At 49.2% G+C, this 6,412-nt stretch overlaps 1 protein-coding gene across 1 annotated transcript in view; it reads left to right on the plus strand.

Moving 5' to 3' along the window:
* Window positions 1-4,028: 4,028 nt before the first annotated feature.
* The window catches only part of Ccr3 (C-C motif chemokine receptor 3), a 14,700-nt gene continuing 12,316 nt past the window's right edge, over window positions 4,029-6,412 (plus strand). Inside the window, exon 1 of the mRNA XM_004640679.2 lies at window positions 4,029-4,117. The gene's annotated coding sequence lies outside the window, so the exon portion shown is untranslated. The remainder of the gene's footprint in view (window positions 4,118-6,412) is intronic.

Here is a 6,412-nt window from a genome sequence, read left to right on the forward strand (position 1 = left end):
GCTGCTGCGTTGCACATCGCTGTCCTCCATGTAGTAGCTCAGATTACTGATATAAGTGTATAAAATTGGTCACAGTAAGATTTTAAACATGAGCTGTTACCTCCAAGAAGCTGATAGAAATGGGAATCACCTTAGCTGTCCCGTGTACATACCTCCGTGAGTTTCTCCATTTCTTTTTTCCTGTCTTCTCCTTTCCTTCGCCTCAGTTGTTTATTCCACATGTTCAGTTTCTTCCCATCCTACGGCATCTGCTGTCGCCGTAACTTAAAGGCCATCCTGAACTATCCAGTGAGACCCATCTCAAAACAAAACACGCCTGTTGTTTACTCACCATAGCTCCTGCTTCTTTTGTCTATTTTGTCTAATTTGCTTCTCCCTTCCTCTTTCTTACTTTTTTTGTGGGCTCATCTTATGTTGTGGAAGGTCAAGACCTCTTTGGCCAACATTATTCCAATTTGTTCATGTTCCTTCTCATTTTTCTGGAGGTGCATCAGATTTGCATCCCTTAAGGGCACTTTCCACCACAGGCAGTAATTTGTCTTTGCTGAACCATCTTTCAATTCCAGCTCAATCCTTTCCTCCTTCCCTCACTGTTCAGCACAAAAGCACAGAACCACCAGGATGGCACGGCACCAGTCCTGGGGGGTGAGCTCGGTGAGCAGGGCTGCTTGGGCTGCGGGCGGCCCTGGGGCTTGCCTGGCGGCGGGGGAGCAGATATCCTCTGCTTTGGTTGTAACGGTACCGCGCAAGAGCGTGTGGAAGGCAGTGTGCAGACACTGGAAGCAGGCTACCGCTGGTGCAGCCGTGGCCCTCCTGGTGCAGTAAGACCGAAGCACGAGTCAGCGTGCCCAAGGGACCTGTGGCCTGCGTTCACTGTGGCACACCGCTGACAATAGCCGCGATGTGGGGCAGCCTCGCTGCTCCCCGCAGGGTGCATAAGGAAAAGGCGGCCTTATGTGGGCCGCACAACTCTGCTTTATCAGCTGTGGGCTTAAATTGAATGGTACGTGGATATGTTATTAATGGAAATATTTGGCAATCATTTAAACATTTTTGAAACTTTTGTCATCAGGTTTCAGAAAAACTCCTCATCCTCTTTTTCTCTAAGTAATAGAAGTGAATGAATCTTCTTTTTTCTTATTTTAGGTTTTTTGGGGTTGTTTGTTTGTTTGTTTGTTTGTTTTTGCACCAGGAACAAGAATGGAACTCAGGACCTTGTGTTTGCCAGGCCAGCGCTGTACCTCTGAGCTTTCTCCCTAGCCCCAGAAGTGAATAAATTTTAACATCTCATATGAATTAGTTTTTTACAAACTTATGCATAAGCTGCTCAAAGGAAGAAGTACAAATAGCCAAGAAGTATCTGAAAAACTGTTCAACATTTTCAGCCATTAAGGAAATGCAAGTCAAAACCACAGTGAGATTCCATCTCGCTGCAGTCTGAATGGCTGTCATCAAGAATACCAAATATATGAGATATAGATGGATAGATAGATAGAGATATTGATGAGGGCGCAGAGCCAAAGGAACCGGTCAGGGAAAGAAGAAGCTGTCTACAAGACTGGCGGGAAGGTAGTGGGGATGAGGGTGGGGCTTCCTCCAAACCTAAAAGTGGAGCTCCAGCGGGACGCAGCCCTAACCCTTCTCGGGGCTCTAAAACCAGAGCACTGATGTCTCTGCCAACAGGACCTGTGACCCGTATGTTTACTGTGGCATGACTGGCAACAGCCGTGATATGGAGCCAGCCTCACTGCTCCCCATGAGCGGATGAGGAAGACGTGGCCGCGCACAATGGAGTATTCCTCAGCCATAAGAAACTGCAATTCTGTCATTTGCAGAAAAGTGAGTGGATCCACAGCCCATCACGCTGAGCAAGAAGAGCTGGACAAAGGAAGACAAGTATCGCATGTCCTTCTTAATAGGGGGAAGCTAAAATGTTGACAAAAGTGATGGGGGAGGGATAGGAGCAAAATAAACACAATGAGATCCTCACCCAAAGGGTGCACATAGGGGGAAGGGTGGGCAGAAGGTCATGGGGCCAAAGCCACCAAAGTGTGTCACCTGCACATAGGCTCTGCAAAACACCACCCATTCTTTTGTATTATCACTGCATGGGCAAAACGCAAAAATAAAAAAGGAATGCACGGAGCTTCCTTACAGAATTCTCTGCTTTCCGTGATTTGTTGGGTTCCATTGCAGGAGGTTTGTTACAGTTCGCTCTCTGCAGTCCGTCATCTTGCGAGCAGGATGAGCCTTAGCCCTACCGGGGGCACCATCTCAGGCAGCCTTGCCCCTGCGGAAGATGAGATGGACTCTGGAATGCTGCACAACTCACGCCCTGGACCTCTAGTGGCCAATGTCAAGCCCAGTGCTCTCCGGGCCACCACGGTGAGAAAATGGCAAGGGAAGCAGGAGGTCAGTGTGTGAATCCCCACCCTACTTTAGGGCACATGTGATCTTGCTTCCCCTATCTGCAGCGCAGGGGATTACCAGGCCTCACTTCCCACTGTGGCGTACGTGCACTTCCAGGGGAGCTGTCTACACAGACAGCGGTGGGAAGTGTTCCCACAGAGGTGTTCCATGGAGGTCATTCTGGGGTGGCCCCTGTAGTAATCACCCTAGTAAGCCAAAAGGCTGTGGGTTTCTATGCAGAAAACATGTGCGCCGGTACTCTGAAATCTCTCAAACACGGATCTCAAGTAAGGTGGCACCAGTACAGTCACGACCTTCAGTAGCTCCACAATGCCGGGGTCTGCTCTGTGTGCCTCAGCTCTTTATAACATAGAAAGACCGGTCAGTGGTTGAGCTCATCCCCCACTCTTCTCCATCTCAGCCAGCCCTGTGCCTACTCTGTCTTGAGGTGCATTCAACCATCTGTTGACATCTTCTGGAATCTAAGGATAAAAATCCCTGGGCGAAGGGAAGGGAGCAAAAGGCACCTAGACCAGCACAATGCTCTACAGAGTCCCAACATCTGCTGAAGAGTCTGTCTAGTGATTCTGAATACCCTCCGCAGATAGGACCTCTGAATAGCTGTCACACTAATGGGTTGGATGAATGCCTGATGGATGCCTGGATGGACTGATATTTAGACTGATCTAGAGAGGAGCCTTTTTCCACCCTTTCCTCTTTCTTACTCTACCATCTTTCTTTTCCTAGCCGCCTCCTTTGCTCTTTCCTTCTACCTTTTCCTTATCATGGAACATACCTAGAAGAGCTCCATATGCATGTCTAACGTCTGATAAATGCTTGGTAAACTCATAGACAATTACCTAGCTTATCCACAATGGCACAGGGCCAAAGGATAAAGTCCCCAGGGACACACAGCAGAGGCAAGTGGCACTGCCGGTGCAGCTTGTGTCACAGTGAAATTGACCTCTGCCTTCCATTGGCCTATCTCTGCATAGTCTTCAGAGACTTTTGTTGGCTCCTGACAACTCACTGACACAGAGCTCATCCTTTTCAGCTTCCGGATGAGAAAGCTGAGATCCGGCGAGTCTAAGTGATTACTCCAAGGCTGTGCAGCGTGGCCCCGCAACTGAAACTCAAGCCCAGGTCCTCTTGGGTCATCTCAGCCTTTACTGCACAACTTGACAACCAGCAAGGCCTCTTTTTGGGCCCCACAGGACAATTAACTTGTCCCTTGTTGTCATCCGTCCCTACGGGGAAAGTCTCAGTTCATCTTTCATCCTGTCTCCTCTTGGGTCAAAGAAATGCTTATCGGCAAATTGTGCTCCTTTCACCAAATCAAGCCTGAATGCTGCGAAGGGAGTGGAGAGCCTTGAGGGCCCCGCTGGACCCCAGGCGTCTTCATCAGCAGAGCTCCTTAGCTGGCTGCTCCGTGTGGGCCGGAAAAAATGAAAAGAAGAACTGTGCCAAATATAATATCTTTCAGGCAGCTTGCAAATCTGGGAAGCTAGGCTATTTAAAACAGGAAGCTCTGTTGTTTACCACCTTGCGAGTATCTCACCAGATGCTATCTCTGCTTCTTAGTTGAGACCAAAGCTGCCACTCTGACCTCACTAGGGCCACCAGGTACTGCGCGTCTCCTCTCTGCTTTCATCTGGGTAAGAACAGATTGAAGTGCAGTTGGAGTTGGCAATTTAGGGGACGTTGCCAGGTAAGCTGTTGGGTTTCTAGGAGAGGGAGATGAAGAAGGGAGGTGGAAGGAGGTGAGGGAAACACCTTCCAGGAGTGTGCTCGGATTGCGGCGGGCCGGGGAGCCCAGCACATGGCACGTGAGCAGGTGGGCCAGGGCGCAAGAGGACGTTGCTAATGGCATTCACTTCCCTTGTGCTTTCTCTTCCGTTCCCTGTCGTTTTTCCACTCATGTCTTTTGCACTCATCTGAATTTGACTTTTATACCCATTCATCTGACACTGCCTCATTGCTTTGCTTGACATTCAGAAGTTCTTGACTCTAGAGAATGCAGCTACCCTTAGCACTGTGTCTGTGTTACTGACGTGGCCTTGTCAAAACGTCAGCAAAAACACAATTTATGTACACGCACGTATGTGTATGTACATGTGCGTGCATTAAGTACCTCTGTGTGCAAATATCTTTTTATTTAAGGTTTCATTGCAAATCCACTCAAAGTCCAGTCACAAGACGATCCAGCTGAAGATTGGTTGGGTCTCTTTTCCTCCAGGGAATGAGGCTGACCAGTTGCCGACCTTCCTCCCTGTGTTACAGGGTAAAGCTGGACAGCCCTGTGCAGTCCTTTGGAAAGCCTTGGTGAGGCTGAGGGTGGGAGTTAGCTGCTGTGTGATGAGGGTTTGAGGAAGGTGGTGAGACAGGGTGTTGAGTGCCTGCGAGGCTGAGCTGCGTGACCCTGAAGTGCTCCTCAGAAGGTGGCAACGGACCTGGTTCAGTGGTGCCCCCTGTAATCCCAGAACTCTGGTGGACTGAGGAGGAGGGTCACAAGTTAGAGCCTGGTCAGGGCTATTCAACCACTTACTGAGGCCTGTCTTCTCTTGTGTGACTCGGTAAGAAAAAAGCTGACAGACCCAGAGAACAGAGTCAGTGAGGAACACGAGCAGTGAAGTCGCAGGAAAGGAAATCCGAATGACTAACACCGAGTTTCATCTTTTCCTAGCATGAGTGTGCCGAGCCATCCTGGGGTGAAATGGGCTCTCATGCTGTTGCTGGTCACCCTGTTGGCTTGTAGAGCTCGCATTAAGGGTCCAGTTCTATCATGAAGACCCCTCTTCATGGGACTTAAACAGGCTGGGAGGCTTCGTAACTCACTGATAGAAAATGGATTCATAAAATGGAGACAGACTTTAGGTGACCTATTACAGGAAGGGCACCTCGGCTGCGCCCGTGCCTGGGTGGGGAAGCTCGAAGCAGCGCAGAGAGCTGGCCCCCTCCCCAGGGCTGGTCTAACTGTTCAGGGCTGTGGCCTGGGCACTGGATTCCCACGGCGCCCTTGGGGGTTCCCCTGTACCCCCAGAGTTGGAAAGCATTGGTGTGTTCCACCTTTCTATCCCTGAGGACCCCTGATGGTAGTCGCCCTGCTTCTGCCTGAGCTCCTCCAGCCATGACTCACCCAGCGCCCCTGAGGTACCTGCCGCAGAGTCAGGTACCCCTCGTGTGAGCTTCCTCCTGTGGCAGCTCTTGCAGCTGTCTCCACACACAGCGCTGATTCTCATCTGCACCTCCTCCCCAAGTGTCTTTCTTCAGGGTGATGCCCAGGCTCCTTTAGCTCCTCTTTGCTAAGCACAGTGTCCTGTTGTGTGCAAATTTCAGCTGATCGATGTTTACGTTAGTCTGGACACAGCCGGACCTCTTTAAGATGCTATGAAATGATCGTTTCCAGCACTCTGCAACGCAGCACTGGCCCTAACTTACACTAAGTTAATTAAAGTCAAATTAACTGAGACTGAACTAAATGCTGGTGTGGGAAGGTTTCTTCTGACTAACCACCACGTGCTGACTTTATGGTCGAGTAAATGAAGGATTTTTGTTTAGAAGTACTGATGCCCAGAGTCGGTGAACTAATGTCTGTTAACAGAAAACTGGTCACATTGTACACAGTGGCCTTGCCTGTAGCTACCAAGAGGCTGTTTTATAAGTATTGATACAAAGAGATTTCCAAGATGAATTACAAAGTTTAAAACGGGGGCCGGGGAGATGGCTCAGTGGAATAAGCACTTCTCTGGCAAGTGCAAGGACCTGAGTTCAATCCCCGGTTCCGCAAAAAAAATAAAATAAAAAAACAAAGTTTAAAACGTCACAGAAACATAAGTAATTTTACTCTGATTTGTATAGATGGAAAACCACAGGTCTCTGTGAGTAACTGTATAAATGAATACCTAGAGGATGAACAGCAAATTCCCCATCAGGAGAGGAGGGAATTGGGAGGAGAGGGAGGAAAGGGAACCTTTCATTTGTGAAAAGTAAAATCAGATCAAAT

Source organism: Octodon degus, unplaced genomic scaffold (assembly GCF_000260255.1).
Source record: "Octodon degus isolate 3935 unplaced genomic scaffold, OctDeg1.0 scaffold00126, whole genome shotgun sequence".
Lineage (NCBI taxonomy): Eukaryota > Metazoa > Chordata > Mammalia > Rodentia > Octodontidae > Octodon > Octodon degus.